Source organism: Phyllobates terribilis, unplaced genomic scaffold (genome assembly GCF_046119375.1).
Source record: "Phyllobates terribilis strain yellow unplaced genomic scaffold, ASM4611937v1 Scaffold_351__1_contigs__length_1975267, whole genome shotgun sequence".
NCBI classification, from domain to species: domain Eukaryota; kingdom Metazoa; phylum Chordata; class Amphibia; order Anura; family Dendrobatidae; genus Phyllobates; species Phyllobates terribilis.
Genome location: NW_027363111.1, coordinates 1,883,118 through 1,903,189, shown reverse-complemented (window position 1 = coordinate 1,903,189; position 20,072 = coordinate 1,883,118). Strand labels below are relative to the sequence as shown.

At 46.3% G+C, this 20,072-nt stretch overlaps 1 long non-coding RNA gene across 1 annotated transcript in view; it reads right to left on the bottom strand.

Moving 5' to 3' along the window:
- Positions 1–19,865, bottom strand: part of LOC141222256 (uncharacterized) — a 72,941-nt gene extending 53,076 nt beyond the window's left edge. The window contains exons 1-2 of the long non-coding RNA XR_012290084.1: positions 19,822–19,865; positions 19,117–19,313 (exon numbers count right to left, since the gene is read on the bottom strand). This is a non-coding gene — a long non-coding RNA (uncharacterized lncRNA). The remainder of the gene's footprint in view (positions 1–19,116; positions 19,314–19,821) is intronic.
- Positions 19,866–20,072: the final 207 nt, after the last annotated feature.

Genomic DNA, 20,072 nt, shown 5'->3' with positions numbered 1-20,072 from the left:
GACCCCACAAAACTCCTGCCCTTACAAGGGCAGTCCACAGCTAGCCCTATATGTAGACCCTGCACTTTCCCTTTTTCATGTCTCAACGCGTTTCATCCAAGTAAAATCCTCAGGGGACTAACTTGTATCCAGGGAACTAAAGTGCTAGGTGCATATAATCAAACATGGGTCCCTCCACCCTCTGTCCTAACCTGCAGAGAGTGGGATGTGAAGCAGGGTCTATATATATACCTATCAGTATGAAAGAATGTGAATATAACTGTAGTAAAGAAGAAATACAGCCAATTAATCAGCTTGAAAAAGATCCTGAAATAATAATGAAACCCTTCGACAAAGGGGGGAACAGTTATTTTGAATATTGCTGATTATCAGCAACTATGTGAAAATATTCTATCTGACCAAAATAGTTATAAAATCTTACCAGCTAACCCCACAACAATGTATGTTAAAGAGTTGAAGGACATTTTATTGGAGGGACTGGCGATGGGTGTAATAAATAAAACAGAATATGAATTTATTCTCCCCTCCGCTTGTAGTGGTGGAAGAGGAGATCCCATGTAGCGATGCCCAAATATTTGAACAGCCACGGCCACAGGAAGGCGACACTGGCAATTTGTCACAAGAGGTGGATGATGACGAGACAATTGCCACGAAGTGAGGAGGAGGATCGTGGTGCGCAAGTGGAAGAGGAGGAGGTGGTGGATGATCTAGTAACTGACCCAACGTGGCAGGAGGACACGCAGAGCGAGGCCAGCAGCACACATGGGGAGGGAGGCAGAGTACCCCAACAGGCAGGAAGAAGCAGTGTGGTGGCCGCACACAGAAGGGGGCAACCGTTCCCCGTAACACCAACACGAGGGACGTTGCCAGTACAACCGGTAGGTCTTCCAGAGTCTGGAAGTATTTTAAAGACTCTGCTGATAACCCCAAAAAGGCCATTTGTACCACCTGCCATGCCAGCATCAGCAGGGGTGACAAAACTACCAGCCTCACCACCACCAGCATGATCAGGCACATGTCAGCAAAGCACCCGACTTTGTGGGACGCACCCGACTTTGTGGGACGCACCCGACTTTGTGGGACGCACCAGACTTTGTGGGATGAACTCAGGGTCCACGACCAGTGTCAGCGGGTGTCACCACTGCTGGAGACACCCGCTGACAAAGGCCCACGCCGAAACGCGCGTCGGGGTTTAGCTGACAGGTGGGACTTCTGATACACCGCTATACAGGTAACTGGCCAACACTTTACATTCACCAGGTGGGGCATTATATAATTATGTAGGTGTACACTAGTACATTTTTTACCTGTTGTAGCATTTTTAGTGACTGTATTTATGCATACACATTAGTAAATTGATAGTCACTCTTAGACACGACTATGGTTTCCATATGCATGTCCATGTAGTCTACCTGTGTGCTCTCTTTTTTCATATGGCAACTGCTGTTGATGTTTTTATCCCACATTAACCTGTTTGTAATTTTTAATAATAAAGAATATTTTTGCACGTTATGGACTCTACTATCATTATTTAGGCGACGTTGTCGTCTCTCCCCCCTATGTCATATATAATGATTTGTCTTTTAGATGGTCCTAAATCTGACAGCCATTAGTATTATCACATACATGAACATGTTTAGTGTTTATTTAAAACCCTCCGTCACATACAATAGGCCTGACAGGCACATCTCTTTTATTTGGCGGAAGTTTTGAAATGTTTGTATTTCAGAGTTATTAGTTTTATGTTAAGTAAATGGGGTTTTTTTTTGCACCTGATTATGTGTAGTCTCTTTTATTACATCCCTATGAAGGTCACTGATCACTTTTAGAGCACTGAAATTGCAAACATTAGATATTATAGGTATTTTTCTAGCCTGCGCCTGACAGTCACATTGTATGCGAACTCGTTAGAACCGATATTGTATGTGACGGAGGGCTAGATATTTGGCTGATTTCTGTTAGCTACCCTTATCTGGTATTTGCTGTGTTTTGCACAGTTCTACTTCAGAAATGGACTACAAGGCCAAGGAGAAAGCTTGGCTCTCTCAGGTTGATTAGGATTTTGGTGGTGATAATGGTGGCGCTCAAATAGCTGGTGATCACAAATGGGAGGATCAATTCGCTACAATTCAATCCTTATTAATTAAAACGACTAAGCTCTGGTGGAACCGAGCATTTTTAGAAAAATATATAAAATGCAAACTAATTCCTAGAGGCCTCCGGGTACGCGTCACACCCACTTTCTTTGTAGATGACGATATATTCATCGAGAAATGGGAGGAAGCATGCAACAGTTGCTCTAATATTTTCATGCAACTGTTAGTGGAATCTAATACTACTGCCATTACAAATTTGGATAAACTGATTGATGCGGCACAGATCGGTCTCAGATCTAACTGCCCATCTGAAAAAATACAGGCTTTTGATACCCAGATAGACAATACTATGGACATTACGGTGAAAAAAATCCATGAGACTCAATCAACGAAACTTAATCGTGATAGAAGGGACTATCAATCTAAGACGGTATACTGTTGGAGGCAAGCACCTTCGTCCCGTACACCATCCTCCCATACTCCATCTATTACCTCTATGTCATCTCTGAGTGATATATCAGATGCATCAACTAAGTTTATGGTCACGCGGTCTGGTAACTCCTTGAAACAACGTGAATATACAGTGGCATGTAAAAGTTTGGGCACCCCTGGTCAAAGTTAGTGTTATTGTGAACAGTTAAGCAAGTTGAAGATGAAATGATCTCTAAAAGGCCTGAAGTTAAAGATAACAGATTTCCTTTGTATTTTAGGCAAAAAATATATATTTTTTAATCTTTTACATTTTAAAAATGATGAAAAAGGAAAACGGACCAATGCAAAAGTTTGGGCATCCTGCATGGTTAGTACCTAGTAGCACCCCCTTTTGAAAGTATCACAGCTTGTAAAAGCTTTTTGTAGCAAGACAAGAGTCTTTCAATTCTTGTTTGAGGGATTTTCATCCATTCTTCCTTGAAAAATCCTTCCAGTTCTGTGAGATTCCTTGGTCATCTTGCATGCACTGCTATTTTGAGGTCTAGCCACAGATTTTCACTGATGTTCAGAAGAGGGGACTGTGAGGGCCATTGTAAAACCTTCAGCTTGCACCTTTTGAGGTAGCCTATTGTGTATTTTGATGTTTGTTTAGGATCATTAACCATTTGTAGAAGCCATCCTCTTTTCAACTTCAGCTCTTTTACAGATGGTGTTATGTTTGCATCAAGAATTTGTTGAAATTTCATTGAATCCATTGTTCCCTCTACCCGTGAAATGTCCCCTGTACCATTGGCTGCAACACAACCCCAAAGCATGACTGATCCACAGAATAGTTGGCGAGATGTTATTTTCCTGAAATTTGGTGGCCTTTTTTCTCCACACATACCTTTGATCATTGTGGCCAAAGACTTCTATTTTAACCTTTTCGGTCGACAGAACTTGTTTCCAAAATGTATCAGGCTTGTTTAGATGTTCTTTTGCATACTTCTGATGCTGAATTTTATGGTGAGGCTGCAGGAGAGGGTTTCTTCTGATGACTCTTCCATGATGGTCATATTTGTGCAGGTGTCTCTGAACAGTAGAACAATGAACCACAAAGCTAGAGTCTGTTAAATCTTTCTGTAGGTCTTTTGAGGTCAAGCGGGGGTTCTGATTTGCCTCTCTAGCAATCGTAAGAACAGCTCTCACGGAAATTTTGCTTGGTCTTCCAGACCTTATCTTGACCTTCACTGTTCCTGTTAACTGCCATTTCTTAATTACATTTCAAACTGAGGAAAGGGCAACTTGAAAACACTTTGCTATCTTCTTATAGCCTTCTCCTGTTTTATGGGCCTCCACCATTTTCATTTTCATAGTGCTAGGCAGCTGCTTAGAAGAACCCATGGCTGCAGTTTTTTTGGCATAAAGTTAGAGGAGGTTTGGTTTTTATAAAGCTGGGAAATTTTCATCAACTGGCATTTCCGAACGATGGTAATGAACAAGCCATAACCCTAACAGGCTAATTAAGGTCAGAAACCTTGGTCAAAATTATCAAAGCACACAAATCTCCAAGGGTGCCCAAACTTTTGCATAGGCCCATTTCCCTTATTGCAATTTTTTAAAATGAAAAAAAAAAAAAGACCATCTATATACTTATTTGCCTAAAATACAACTGAAATATGCCATCTTTAACAATATGCCTTTTAGAGATCTTTTCATCTTCAACTTGCTTAACTGTTCACAATAACAATGATTTTGACCAGGGGTGCCCAAACTTTTACATGCCACTGTAACTATCATCCCTACAAACGACATGATTTAAGGGCAGCAGATAAGAAAAAGAGGGACAATAAGGTAATTAATCTAAGTAAGCATAGCCTCTCTGCTGTTGATCTCTCTCTACTTAGTAAGGGTCTGTCGTTTTCTCCATCCTCTGGGTTTGATAGTTTTACCGCTATAAAAGACCTACACATCCTTACACGGTCATTGATTTTCAAGCGCCATTTCTATAGTGATGATCTTCATAAATTGTTCCCTAGAGAGGAGGAACAATTGGCCCTAAGGACATTGGAAGAGCTATCGGTTGAACATAACACAACTGAAAATGGTAAGATACCGTCATCTGTTCGACAACGCTCAAAAAAATCCCCCCCCATCTCGGCATGCACAAAAGTAGAGCTATTTGTACAGATCGTCACCAACGAATTCCAAAAGATTCCACGATATATCAAGGGAGACAATCTCACTGTGAGGAACGCAACAGGCTCAAGCTATTGAGTGGTTTGACAGATGTATTGAAACCAGCAGACAAGGGGGGTAATATTGTCATCTGGCCGACACAAATGTACGAAAAAGAGACATATCGCCAACTTAACAACAAAATTTGTTATAAGAGGCTTACGTACAACTCCCTGTCTGCTTTCAGACAGCAGCTGCAAACCATTTTGGATAATGCAGTCAACAGTGGGGTTGTCACCCGGGAGTTAGCTTTAGCACTGTCGGTTACTGAGCCCACAATACCGACGTTCTATTTGCTCCCAAAACTCCACAAAAATTCGGAGACACCTCCGGGGCGTCCCATAATATCTGGAAGGGGCAACTATTTGGAGCACGTGAACAAGTGGATTGATTCTAAATTACAGCCCCTAGTCGAAGGTCTTCCTTCATTCCTGAAGGATACAGGGGATCTATTAAGGAGGGTTGATGGGTTGTATCTAGAACCTGATGCATTGATGGTAACAGCAGATATAGAATCTCTGTATACTAATATAAGACACAATGATGGCCTAAGGGCAATCAAATTTTTCCTTGATAGTTCTAATTTACCAGTCACCATCCGCCTATTGGCAATTGAGCTATTAGAATTCACATTGACACACAATTTTTTTGTCTTCAAGGGGTCTTTCTTCCTGCAGCTCAAGGGAACAGCTATGGGGGCAGCATTCGCTCCCTCATATGCCAACCTGTTCCTGGGGATGTGGGAGAGGGACCTCCTCTTGTCAGATCGGCATTCGTCGATGGACCGCGTCCTTTCTTGGACGCGGTACATCGACGACATATTAGTGATCTGGCAGGGCCCGGCCCAACAATTAGAAACTTTCATGTCCGGTCTAAATGTTAATGATCTAAATGTCCATATCACATACGAATATGATCCAAACAAGGTGGTCTTTCTAGATGTCAAGCTTAGGAGGGATAACGGGAATGCAATACAGACCAATATATATAGGAAGCCCACGTCCACCAATTTGCTCTTACATGCATCATCTTCACACCCAAAACATATGGTCCAATCTGTTCCCGTGGGGCAGTCCCTGCGTCTCCGCAGGATCTGCTCAACCGATCAAGACTTTGAAAATCAGGCCCGGGACCTAAAAAACAGGTTCTATGATAGAGGGTAGTCACAGGATGATAAAAAAAAGAGCATACCATAGGGCTAAGTATACGTCTCACCACAATCTCCTATATGGTTCCCGTAACACCAGTGATGGTGACTTGGTGAGTTTCATCACCAAATTCCATTCACAAGCCCCTGCAATGAGGGAAGCGCTATGTAAAGCATGGCCAATTTTGAAGGCGGATCCAATAGATTCAAAATTTATACCTGAGACACCTGCCATTGCGTTTAGACGATCTAGGAACCTCCGTGACAGTCTAGTGAGAAGCCATTTTGTGGGTGAACCCGTAATGACCTTTTTGGACGGTATCACCAGAAAATATGGATGCATTCCGTGTGGACGCTGTGTGGCGTGTCCTAAAGTGGAGCGCTGTACTGATTTTTCCGACTCTAGTGGATCTACTAATTACAAGATAAAGAAACAAATTACAAGTCTATCAAGAAATGTAATTTATTATGCCACATGCCCTTGTCGGTTGATCCATGTTGGACTTACGACACGCCACCTCAAAATACGTGTCAGGGAACACATTTTGGGCATAACCGAGGCAGCAGAACACACGGACGCACCCACCCTAAAAACGATCCCAAGACATTTTAAATTATACCATCAGTGTAATGCTAATCTATTAAGGGTGAGAGGAATTGATCTGATCGAGGTGGGCATTCGTGGCGGACAGATATCTCAACGCCTTGCCCAGCTTGAGTCCAGGTGGATATGGACTCTGAACACCGTCCATCCGGCTGGTCTTAATGAGAATCTGAGCTTTGCTATATTATTGTGATCACCAGTTATTACTTTTTGAGCTTAGATCTTTGCCCACGTCACCCTAGTCTATTGCCATGTGTTGAAGAAAAAGGGCCCCTTGACAGAGGCCCACGCCGAAACGCCCGTCGGGGTTGAGCTGACAGGTGGGACTTCTGATACACTGCTATACAGGTAACTGCCCAACACTTTAAATTCACCAGGTGGGGCATTATATAATTATGTAGGTGTACACTAGTACATTTTTTACCTGTTGTAGCATTTTTAGTGACTGTATTTATGCATATGCGTTAGTAAATTTATATGGTCATCCCTAGTACCGGTATTAATGCATACACATTAGTAAATTGATATTGTCACTCTTAGACATGACTATGGTTTCCATATGCATGTCCACGTAGTCTACCAGTGTGCTCTCTTTTTCCATATGGCAACTGCTGTTGATGTTTTTATCCCACATTAACCTGTTTGTAATTTTTAATAATAAAGAATATTTTTGCACGTTATGGACTCTACTATCATTATTTAGGCGACGTTGTCGTCCCTCCCCCCTAATCGGTAGGTCTTCAAGAGTCTGGAAGTTTTTTAAAAACTCTGCTGATAACCCCAAAAAGGCCATTTGTACTACCTGCCAGGCCAGCATCAGCAGGGGTGACAAAACTACCAGCCTGACCACCACCAGCATGATCAGGCACATGTCCGCAAAGCACCACGACCAGTGTCAGAGGGTGTCACCACTTCTTTTTCCGCTGTTGTGCGTGTAAGAGAACCCCCTGTTGTGCATGCAAGGCAATCCCCTGTCCATACTGCATGCAAAGATGCCCCCTCCTCTCAGTCTTCACTTGTTATGGGAGTTTCTCAAGAAACAGCATCAACGTCCACGTCAACGTCCCACCGCAGCGTTCAATTGTCCATATCCCAGACCTTTGAACGAAAGCGCAAATTCGCAGCCAACGCCCCACAGGCCACGATCCTAAATTCGCACATTTCACGACTGCTTGTGTTGGAAATGCTGCCTTTTAGGCTGGTGGAGACTGAATCCTTCCGCAACCTTATGGCGGTGGCCGTCCCTCGGTACTCGGTCCCCAGCCGACAATGTTTTGCCAGGTGTGCCATCCCAGCACTACACAAGCACGTGTCCCAAAACATCTGCCGTGCCCTCAACAACGCAGTTACTGGGAGAGTCCACCTGACAACGAACACGTGGACAAGTGCTTGTGGCCAGGGACGGTACATCTCGCTGACGGCACACTGGGTAAACATAGTGGAAGCCAGGACCCAGAACACATCCTCCCCACACCGAAGAATGCGGGCCCTATGTCAGTCAGAGTTGCCTCCACAGTGTACAGCTCCTGCGCATCATCCTCCTCATCATGTTCAGCCTCCATCTCAGATATCACCACATCAGTTACAATCTGGAAGCACTGCAGTACTGCCTCAGTTACAATCTGGAAGCACTGCAGTACCCTAGCGGCATCAGGCTGTGCTGAAACTCATAAGCTTAGGTGATAAACCTCACACTGCTTGTGAGTTGTGGAGAGCTGTGAAAGAGCAGGCATATCTGTGGCTGAGACCGCTGAACCTACATCCAGGCATGGTCGTGTGCGACAATGGCCGTTACCTGGTGGCGGCTCTGAGGCGAGGCGAGATCACACACGTACCATGCCTGGCTCATGTGCTTAACCTCGTGGTTCAGCGGTTTCTTAAATCGTACCCCGAGTTGCCAGATCTGCTCGTCAAAGTACGCCGCCTTTCAGTTCATTTTGGGAAGTCGGCTACAGCTTCCGCCGCCCTTGCTGTGTTGCAGCAGCATTTGCTGCTTCCGGCACACCGACTGGTGTGTGATGTCCCCACACATTGGAACTCTACCCTCCACATGTTGCAAAGGATTTGTGAGAAGAGAGCAGTTGTGGAGTACCAGCTGCAACAAGGCCGCCGATATTCAGGTCCACCCGTAAGACATCAGGAATGGACCTGGATGTCTGATATATGTACCATCCTGACAAACTTTGAGGAGTCCACCAAGATGGTGAGTGGCGATGACGCCATCATTGGCGTCAGCATCCTACTTGTCTTACTTTTGCAACGATCTCTGCAGAGAATTAAAGAGGAGGCATTGCAGCCAGAGTATGATGAGATGGATCAAGAAGCCGTAGCGGGTGATTACACACAGCCCAGCCTCATCTCATTCCAATGTGCATTGGGGGACAATGAGGGAGAGGAGGAGGAGGAACAGGAGCTGGTATCATGCGCTGGAGACGGTAGTACCTGTACAACTGTCATACCGTCGGTTCAGCGTGGGTGGCCTGAGTACAGGGGGGAGGAGAGCATGGTCAGTTGTCATCTTGGGGGGGGAGGAGGAGGAGAGCATGGTCAGTCGTTATCTTAGTGAGGACACGAAAGTCTTGCAAGTTACCAGTCTGGGACGCATGGCTGACTTAATGTTACGCTGCCTTAACCATGACCTCGCGTTGTCAAAATGTTGGGTGACAGTCATTACTGGTTGGTGACACTTTTAGACCCCCACTACAAGGAGAACTTACACTCTTTTATTCCTGAGGTGGAGAGGTCTACAAAAATGGGGCAGTACCAGAAGGCCCTTGCCGCAGAACTGTTAAAAAAATTCCCATCTGAACACGCTAGCAGCAGAGGTCACAGTTCATAGCCCAACCAAGGCATACAGGCGAGAGAGACGTAACTCCAATCCAGCAGAGGCAGGGGAACACTGTCAATGTTCTGGGACAGTTTTATGAGACCCGCCCAGCATACAGGCCCTGAGGCATGGGGTACTCTCACAAGGAGTGGAAAGTTTCAAAAGATGGTGAGGGAGTACCTTGCCGACCGTAACCAGCATCCTCCGTGATTCCTCTGTGCCTTTTAATTATTGGCATCCTCCGTGATTCCTCTGTGCCTTTTAATTATTGGGTATCCAAGCTGGACACTTGAAATGAACTCGCTCTGTACGCCTTGGAGGTCCTGGCCTGCCCTGCCGCTAGCGTGTTATCGGAGAATGTTTCTAGTGCCGCTTGGGGAATTATAACTGATAAGCGCACTCGCCTGTCAACTGACAATGCTGACAAGCTGACCCTTATCAAAATGAACAAGGGCAGGATTGGGCCAGACTTCTCATCACCACCAAATGACAGCAGAGTAACATAGTCAAATCCACTGTGTTATTCCGGGAGGTTAATTCCCATGCACCGCTTCACACCCACACATGGGTATACGCTTCCTCATTTCGGCAGTTTTTTGGCTCTTCTCCTTATCCTCAGCCTCCACCACCACTATACCACCAGGGTGACCGTGGTCTGTGTTGCCAGCATTGCAAGTTCCTCTGTCCTCATTTTTGGCAGCTTTTGCTTGGAAGGCATAGGCAAAGACTATGGGAGACCCACTCCCCAATAATGGGAATGTTTTTAATATGCTGTACTGCATGGCTTCTGTAAGGGGCATTAAAATCATCTTGTTAAGCTTCTGTGACCTCCACGGCTCTTCCACGGGGCATTGATATTGTCTTTTTATTCCACTGTAACCTCCACCACTCTTCCGAGGGGCATTAAAACCTTATTGTTAAGCTACTGTGACCTCCACGTCTCTTCCAAGGGGCATTAAAACCATCTTGTTAAACCACTCTGAACTGAACAGCTCTTCCAAGGGGCATTGAAATGTTGTTTTTAATTACCTCTAACCTCCACGACTCTTCAAACGGGCATTGTATTTCCTCCTAATTTTAGTCAGCTTTTGCTTTTCAATGCAAAGGCGAAAACTAAGGGAGATCCAATCCCCAATAATGGGTAGAAGGATTTTAGTACGCTGTAATCCACGTCTGTTTCAAGGGGCATTGCAGTTCCTCATAATTTTTGGAAAGCCTTCCATTCACTGCTTAGGCCAACAGTGTAAAGGAAACCCAGTTGCTATAAATGGAAAAAAATGTTTAGTTAAGGCCCTCTGACCTCCATGTCACTTCCAAGGGGCATTGGAGTGCCTCTAAATTTTTGGTAGGCATTGCACTCACTGTATGCCCTATAACTGTGTAGCCGAACCGCTCCTTTTGGTACAGAAACATATCCTACAAGACATGTGTGGTTGACTGGCCTGATATTGATGTGAATGGTCCCTGTTCCTCCTGCTCTTTCTCCTTTGCCACTACCTCATCCATCATTCATCACCTAAAGCTTTGTTTTAACGGGAGTCATAGAACTGGGATAGTAGCAGGAAAACATCCAGCAATCCTCGGAGGAGGTAGGATATGCGCCAAAACGCTGACCACCTCAGGCCTAGCCGCTACTACATACATGCGCTTGCATTCCAAGGAACAGAAAGCTAAGGAGATGGATGGCCTCATGATGATGAATAATTTACTCGTTGTGTAGGAGGCCGACCACTGCTGCTGTCTACCTTCTGAACTTTGTGTTGAAGCCTGATTGACCCAGGACCCGCAATCCTCTATGTCTGGAGGACGTGTTGCATCCCAGTGTCCAACTGTGTCCCGGCTTCCACAATATTAACCCAGTGTAAAGGCGTCAGTGAGATGGACCATCCCTGGCCACATTCACTTGTCCACATGTTTGTGGTTAGGCTGTCCTTCCCACTAAATGCACTGGGGAGGGCACAGGTAATGTTTTGGTATGCGCGCTTGTGTATAAGGCGCACCGGGACAAATAGGGGCGGCTGGGGACCGAGTGTGGACACCCGGCCGCCCCCTGGCGGCTGGGGACCGAGTGTGGACACCCGGCCGCCCCCTGGCGGCTGGGGACAGAGTGTGGACACCCGGCCGCCCCCTGGCGGCTGGGGACAGAGTGTGGACACCCGGCCGCCCCCTGGCGGCTGGGGACCGAGTGTGGACACCCGGCCGCCCCCTGGCGGCTGGGGACAGAGTGTGGACACCCGGCCGCCCCCTGGCGGCTGGGGACAGAGTGTGGACACCCGGCCGCCCCCTGGCGGCTGGGGACAGAGTGTGGACACCCGGCCGCCCCCTGGCGGCTGGGGACAGAGTGTGGACACCCGGCCGCCCCCTGGCGGCTGGGGACCGAGTGTGGACACCCGGCCGCCCCCTGGCGGCTGGGGACCGAGTGTGGACACCCGGCCGCCCCCTGGCGGCTGGGGACCGAGTGTGGACACCCGGCCGCCCCCTGGCGGCTGGGGACCGAGTGTGGACACCCGGCCGCCCCCTGGCGGCTGGGGACAGAGTGTGGACACCCGGCCGCCCCCTGGCGGCTGGGGACAGAGTGTGGACACCCGGCCGCCCCCTGGCGGCTGGGGACAGAGTGTGGACACCCGGCCGCCCCCTGGCGGCTGGGGACCGAGTGTGGACACCCGGCCGCCCCCTGGCGGCTGGGGACCGAGTGTGGACACCCGGCCGCCCCCTGGCGGCTGGGGACCGAGTGTGGACACCCGGCCGCCCCCTGGCGGCTGGGGACCGAGTGTGGACACCCGGCCGCCCCCTGGCGGCTGGGGACCGAGTGTGGACACCCGGCCGCCCCCTGGCGGCTGGGGACCGAGTGTGGACACCCGGCCGCCCCCTGGCGGCTGGGGACCGAGTGTGGACACCCGGCCGCCCCCTGGCGGCTGGGGACCGAGTGTGGACACCCGGCCGCCCCCTGGCGGCTGGGGACCGAGTGTGGACACCCGGCCGCCCCCTGGCGGCTGGGGACCGAGTGTGGACACCCGGCCGCCCCCTGGCGGCTGGGGACCGAGTGTGGACACCCGGCCGCCCCCTGGCGGCTGGGGACCGAGTGTGGACACCCGGCCGCCCCCTGGCGGCTGGGGACCGAGTGTGGACACCCGGCCGCCCCCTGGCGGCTGGGGACCGAGTGTGGACACCCGGCCGCCCCCTGGCGGCTGGGGACCGAGTGTGGACACCCGGCCGCCCCCTGGCGGCTGGGGACCGAGTGTGGACACCCGGCCGCCCCCTGGCGGCTGGGGACCGAGTGTGGACACCCGGCCGCCCCCTGGCGGCTGGGGACCGAGTGTGGACACCCGGCCGCCCCCTGGCGGCTGGGGACCGAGTGTGGACACCCGGCCGCCCCCTGGCGGCTGGGGACCGAGTGTGGACACCCGGCCGCCCCCTGGCGGCTGGGGACCGAGTGTGGACACCCGGCCGCCCCCTGGCGGCTGGGGACCGAGTGTGGATACCAGGCAGCCATGACATGATGGCCGGCGTCTGCCTCCACAGGCCTAAAAGGCCTCATTTCAAGTGCAAGCAAGCTAGCAGTATGGTATTGCAGCCTGGGGGTGGGTGGATGGCAGGCTGCACACTTACGCTTGCATTCCAAGAAAACAAAGCAGATGCTAACTTCTATTATCATCATCATGCTCCTCACCTTGGCACTCTCAACTCCCCTGATGGAGAAGCCAGGGCCTACCGGAGGAGTCTGGTTGTCTGGTGGGCTCATCCAATGCTGCACTAAAGCAGGCCAGGCTAAGAAAAGTGTTGGGAAGGTTACCGGGACAAATAGTGGCGGCTGGGAACTGAGTATGGAGACCTCGCTGCCGAAGCAGACATGACATAGTGGGCAAACTAAAAGGCCCCATTTCAAGTGTAAGCTAGCAGTATAGTATTGCAGCCTGCGGGTGGGTGAGTGGGTGGCTGCATATTAGCGCTTGCATTGCAAGGAATGGGGGAGGTACAATTGAACACTGTCCTGGGACAAGGACTTGCACGGGGATAGTTGCAAGTCTGCATCTTCTGATGCGGCAAGGAGATGCTTCCAGGGGTCTTCCCCATGCTGTTCCCATGTCTTTTCAGCACTGTATGCATGTGTCACACAGCACATGGCCAGATAAGGTTGTAAAATGTTAAAATGACATTTCCCGGTGAATGCATTTGTCACGGTTGAAAGCATTACAAAAGTGCAAAAACGCATAAAAAATGCTACTTGTGAATATAGCCCAAGGTGTGGAGGAGTATTTTTGTTTTTGGTTACTTATTTTACCTTATACACAAGTCTTTACCCTGGAAAGGATGTTCCTTAACATATTTCACAGGAAAAACGTTTCAGTTTCGTTATTGAACGTTTTATTGTGAGCCCGTAAAAGTGGCTTAATACCTCTGACCACGTTGTTGACAGCAGTGACCTGGGGGTCAGAAATGCTTCCTTGGGCGGTCCCCATGGTGTCCACATGTCATTTGAGCACTGTCACTACCGTTTTGGGCACTTTAGGCTTCCTACAGACTGCCGGGAGTGCCGCCACAAAAATGCTCGGGTCTCCCATAGATTAACATTGGGCTCGTTGCTCGGGTCGAGCACCCGAGTACCACGGTGAGCTCGGCCCGAGCTTCGAGCATCCGAGCATTTTAGTGCTCGCTCAACACTATTTATAAGAGGTTTGACAAGGCCATACATTGTAAAAAGTTGATTATCTTAAATTTCTTTAATGAATTACCAAAATTTGATAACAGCCGGTCATCAGACTGCAATACTGTAAGTGGGTAAATAGGATAAATATATATTATAGATACTGTATATCCAGCCCAAAATAGTGGATTTCCCCATGAATGATACAATGACTCAGTTTTAATTGATAAATGGATACAACTAATAATCAAATAAAATCTTAATTGGCTCTGAATTTCACTGGATCCTGCAACCGACCCCATAGTCAGAATATTTTACTTAAAATATATACTCCAAAAATAAAATTATGAATATCTCAATGGCTCATTAATATACAGTATGAACGCCCAATGATGTATTCATAAAGTATAGGAACCAGAAATGAAGATGATCCTTATTGAATTAAGAATTCCCTGCAGTCTACATACAATACTCTATACAGTAACTAGGTTCATGTTCTGTTGTGAGTTATCTTTTATAAAAATAAAAGCAATTATGTTTATAAAAAATTTTTTGAAAAAAAAGATCATTCTTAAAAAGGACAAGCTATAAGAATTGCTTTCTTTTGCAATTATATCATTGTGATCTCTTGATCTGGTGACCCGGACATTCTGTTAAGCAAATGCAATAGGCAAACTTCTGCTGATTTTCTCTGCATTGCATTTCTATCCATTTTAATCCACATTCTGAGCAGATCTCTGTCAGGACCAAAACATTTTGTATAATGAATTCTATTATATCCAGAATACTGAGAATGGTGCTGTAAAACATATGCTGCCTGCTCTTCCCAGAGTATTCAGCAGAGGCGATGTACACCTTCCTTGCCTCCTACTCCGACACTAGATGCCACATTTTTGTATTTTAACTCTTTCTTTTTTAGCCATTTCCTCTAGTGAGAATGAAACCCCAAGTAGACGTTCAAGACTATAAAATGACGCAGCTCCCACAGTTAGCGACCCCTTATAGACCCCAACCCCTGAACATTGAGCCTCAGATTCCGGATTTTGTGGCCTGATCAGTAATATAATTTGTTACTGTCGGCCTCACAGAAATCATCTATTTCCAAGTCTTTTTCTCTGAGAATTCATCTATTTCCAAGTCTTTTTCTCTTGAGAATTGCGTAAACCACGCGGTGACCGAGACTAATTTATAAGTCCAACAATTGTTTTCCAAAATGCTCCACTCCTCAGCTACTAATTGGACCCCTGTAAATGATGTACATGTGAAGCAAGAAGCCCCTAATTTCTTCATATGGGGAGAGTGGATAAGACAGAACTTTTGCAGGATTGGAGTGTGTTTGATATGAACCTTAAAGTTTTCGGCATGGTGATGATCCGGATACACTGAGACCATTCTTATGTTTTTGCATTATAACGACAATGCAGTGTCCACCCCGAGATGACTCCAACTTTCACTAACTTTTCATAGTTAAGCCGGTCATTGATCACTTCAGCAAAAAATTTGTTGAGACAAATTTGCTGATGTGTACATTCCCCAAAGGGACATCTGAGTAGATCAGACCCGAACCCACTTCATGGAGAGGCTTAACTTGAGGCAATACTGGCCAAGTAAGAGGGAAAGGTACACAATTAAAAAGAACAAACTGTGAGAGAGCACCTCAGGGCACACCCACAGACTTAGGGTTAAAAGAGGGACACAGAATGAATCACCCTGATGCTCCTCTGTCATTGGAGTGAGAAAATTTGTTAATTTGTGCACCCACTGCTGGATCAGGGCTATCACCTCTACGTGGTAACTTCTACACCAACGTCCTATTCTTTAAATCCCTCTGCCAGAGCTAAAGCAGCATGCGATACTGTGCGCAGGAACCAGAGAACCCCGCCGAGGTTTTTAACTGGGCAACTGCAGAGTCCGATGTACCGACAAACTGTTGCTATTTAAGTCATTATCTTGACCACAATACGTGAAAATGGCAGCACCCCCACCGCTGAAGCTTCAACAATTAACATTATACATAGCAGTTCTAGCTTTAAATAATGAAGGGAACCATCAGAGGACCTGAAAACCACAGAAGTCGCTTGATTTACTCCAGAAAGGTAAGAAATAAGTCATCAAACTTTCTGATAAGGGAGCAATGTGGTATTAATGGAAACTGATCTTTGAAACCACACAATTTATTCATAAGTTATATATATATTAAAAAACAAGTTTACAGATTAATCAGGTTCTCCAGCTGATGGTTTGGACATAGAAGTATTGTAGTTCGGAGTGTTTGGTGCCTGTACCAAAGGAATTTTCTCAGACCGATGCGCTTCATATGATATTTATTGTAGTTGGTGATAAAATCTTAATGTGGATAGAAAATAGTTACAATCATTTATCAATGGACAATTTAACCACAGACGATCAAATATCTGACTCCAGAGAGCAGATTTGCATTTTGACTGCAAAATTCAGTATATCCAGTAGCCCCCAATCAGCTAAAACCTGAAGCAGGTGATGGAGCGATGATTAAAGATTCCGTCACCTTCCTTAATTTCATTTAAAACGAAGAATCAATTGCTCCTTGGACCCTAATTTGCAGAATATGGATGAAATCTAGAACAACCAAGTCTACTACCAGATGATTCAATGATTCTGCAGAAAGATTTAAGTAGCAAAACTTGCAAAAGAAATTTTATTTTATTTTTTAATTTTTGTGAAATAAAACTTGAGTGGTAAGCTTTAATAGCACCAGATTTGGGTTTGAAAGTATTTCAGTAACTTCATGTTAGATCTTGTATCTGGATTCAAAATTGTCTAAACAGGACAATGGCTTCTCTCCTGTGTGAATTCTATGATATTTTGCCAACTGTAACCACAGACATGATTAAGAATAAGGTGGAGCCTCAGGGACTGATTAGGGACGAGTCGCTCTATGCACTAAAATCCTGAGATTACAAGGTATACAACTACACAGGAAATCTCTTATCCAGCGGCCTGGAAGAGTCATTATTTCAGGTATCAATTCAATTACTAGTAACTATCTTTCTACACAGTAAACTACAGAAACAAGTATGTCATTACTTCAGTCAGGAGAACCCACGGTGTCTACTACATCTTCTATCTGCATAATCATCCCATAAAGTATTGGGATAAAACCTGACATCTCTAGGTAGCTTTAAGTATGTAGCTGGAAAGTACAACTGCTGATGAAGTGAATTGGATTATAATCTCCATTCTATATATTGGACCAATTAATTTGAAGAGTAAAATTCCTGTATATTTGTCTGTGCAGGAGAGATGTGAGGGAGGCTGGAGCTGCTGCCACCAAATGTTTCATCCGTGCTCGTTCACCAGATGAACGATTTTGCAGAATTATTTAACCCCTTAAATACCGGGGACGTATTAGTACGCATATTTGCGTACTGCCCGTTCAGTGAGGGCTGCTGCGCTGAGCCCTCACTGAACGGAGCACATGTCAGCTGATTATTACAGCTGACATGTGCCCGCAACAGCCGCGGGTGGAATCGCGATCCAGCCGCGGGTGGAATCGCGATCCAGCCGCGGGTGGAATCGCGATCCAGCCGCGGGTGGAATCGCGATCCAGCCGCGGCTGTTAACATGTTAAATGCCGCTGTCAATCTCCGAAAGCAGCATTTAACGCGCGCTTCCGGGTAGGGTGTCATAAGCCCCACCCACCGACGACCCCGTCACGTGATCGCGGGTCGCCGATGGGTGGGCATGACAACCCAGGGTCTGCAGCAGACGCCTGTGGTTGTCATGTGCTGATCGCTATGAGCGCCACCTAGTGGTCGGCGCTCATAGCACAGGACCATTTCTGCTGCATGCAGGGGACCTGCTCGTCCCCTGTATGTAGCAGAGGCGATCGGATAGTTGCTGCTTCTAGTCTCCTATGGAGACTATAGAAGCATGCAAAAAGTAAAAAAAAAAAAGTTTTTAAAAATATGAAAAAAAATAAAAAAATATAAAAGTTTAAATCACCCCCCTTTCGCCCCATTCAAAATAAAATATAAAAAAAAAAACCCCACCCACACACACATATTTGGTATAGCCGCGTTCAGAAACGCCCGATCTATCAATATAAAAAAAGAATTAATCCGATCGGTAAACGGCGCAACGAGAAAAAAATTCTAAACGCCTGAATTACGTTTTTTGGTCGCCGCAAAATTGCAATAAAATGCAATAACGGGCGATCAAAACATCGGATCTACCCCAAATGTTATCAATAAAAACGTCAGCCCGGTGCGCAAAAAATAAGCCATCAACCAGCCCCAGATCACGAAAAATGGAGACGCTACGGGTCTTAGAAAATGGCGCTATTTTTTTATTTTATTTTTTAACAAATTTTGGAATTTTTTTTCACCACTTAAATATAAAAGAACCTATACATGTTTGGTGTCTATGAACTCGTAATGACCTGTAGAATAAGAAGGGCAGGTCAGTTTTAGCATTCAGTGAACGTGGTAAAAAATAAATAAATAAAAAACAACTATGGTATTGCACTTTTTTTGCAATTTTACCGCACTTGGAAATTTTTTCCCGTTTTCCAGTACAGGATATGGTAAAACTAGTAATGGCGTTGAAAAGTACAACTCGTCCCGCAAAAAATAAGCCCTCACATGGCCGTATTGACCAAAAAATAAAAACACTATGGCTCTGGGAACAAGGGGAGCAAAAACGAAAATGCAAAAACGGAAAATGCTCCGGGGCTTAAGGGGTTAAGCAACAAGATTTACAAAAAAAGATTGCAAATTTGATTAAACATAACTATAGTGAAATAAAACTTGTGTGGAAAGCATTACTAGCACCTGATTTGGGGCTGCAAATAAATCTGTATCTCCATAGAAGATCTTGTATCTGAATTAAAAAAATTCCAAACAGGACAATGACTTCTCTCCTATGTGAATTCTCTGATCTTTTACCAACTGTAACCCCAGATATCATTAGGAATAAGGTGGAGCCTCAGGGACTGATTAGGGACGAGTCGCTCTATACACTAAAAATCAAGAATTGGATGAAACCTGAGATTCCAGCCTGAGAGACACATCATTTCAGGTATCAATTTGATTACTAGTAACTTATCTATCTTCACAGTATAATACAGTAACAAGTAACATTACCACCGAGTTACAAGTATCTCATTACTTCAGTCCAGAGAACCCACGGTGTCTACTACATCTTGTATCTGTATAATCCCATAAAGAGGTCATCAGTTGTTACAATATCTTCATAGATCAGTGACCACATGCAGCAACAAGCTCCTGAACTGGACACGGAAGGGAAGATTCCAGATCCCGAGCTGTGGCGTTATTGTCTCAGACTCGTAATAGATGAGGAGAGCACTAAGAACAAAGAGAAAAGAAAGCTTTTACAGTTCTCAAAAAGGACAAGTCTCGAAAAAAATCCCACCTACGAGCCACTCAAAATTGCACCACGGAATGATTTTCAAGTCATAAAAGAATTATTAATTGTTCACAGTTTATACTTAATCACAAGACAACTATCCGGGGGAGGGGGGGGGGATTTCTACCTAGAATCAAAAACAGGGCATTCAGAGTACGTCTTTAACCGGTTCCCGACCGCCCACTGTAGATAAACGTCGGCGCTTGCCGGGCTCTGTGCAGTGCCGACGTTTAAAAACGGTGGGTGGTCTCGCAGTGCTCAGGACCCCTAGGGTCCTGCAAGCACTGCGATTCCGGTGCAGAGCGTTAGCTCTGACAGGGTACATCATCGGGACCTGATTAGATCAGGTCCCAGTGATGTTAACCCTTTGCTGTCTTCTATATGCTGTGATCTTTAGTGATCGCGGCATATAGGAGACAGCAGGAAGAGAGGGGGTCGTCCACTTACCTCCGAAGACCTCCGTTTCGTTTGAGGACCTGGGGTTGCTATGGCAGCTGGAGGTCACATGACCGCCTCCAGCTCTGCCATATATGGTGTCCTTCCTGTCTTACTTCAGCCTGTATGTAGCTGAAGTCAGACAGGAGACTCTGACTGAAACAGTCAGTGAAGATCTCATATAATGTAATATATGTGTATTACATTACATGAGATCAGTGATCAGAAAAATAAAAATTAATGTCCCATACAGGGACTAAGTA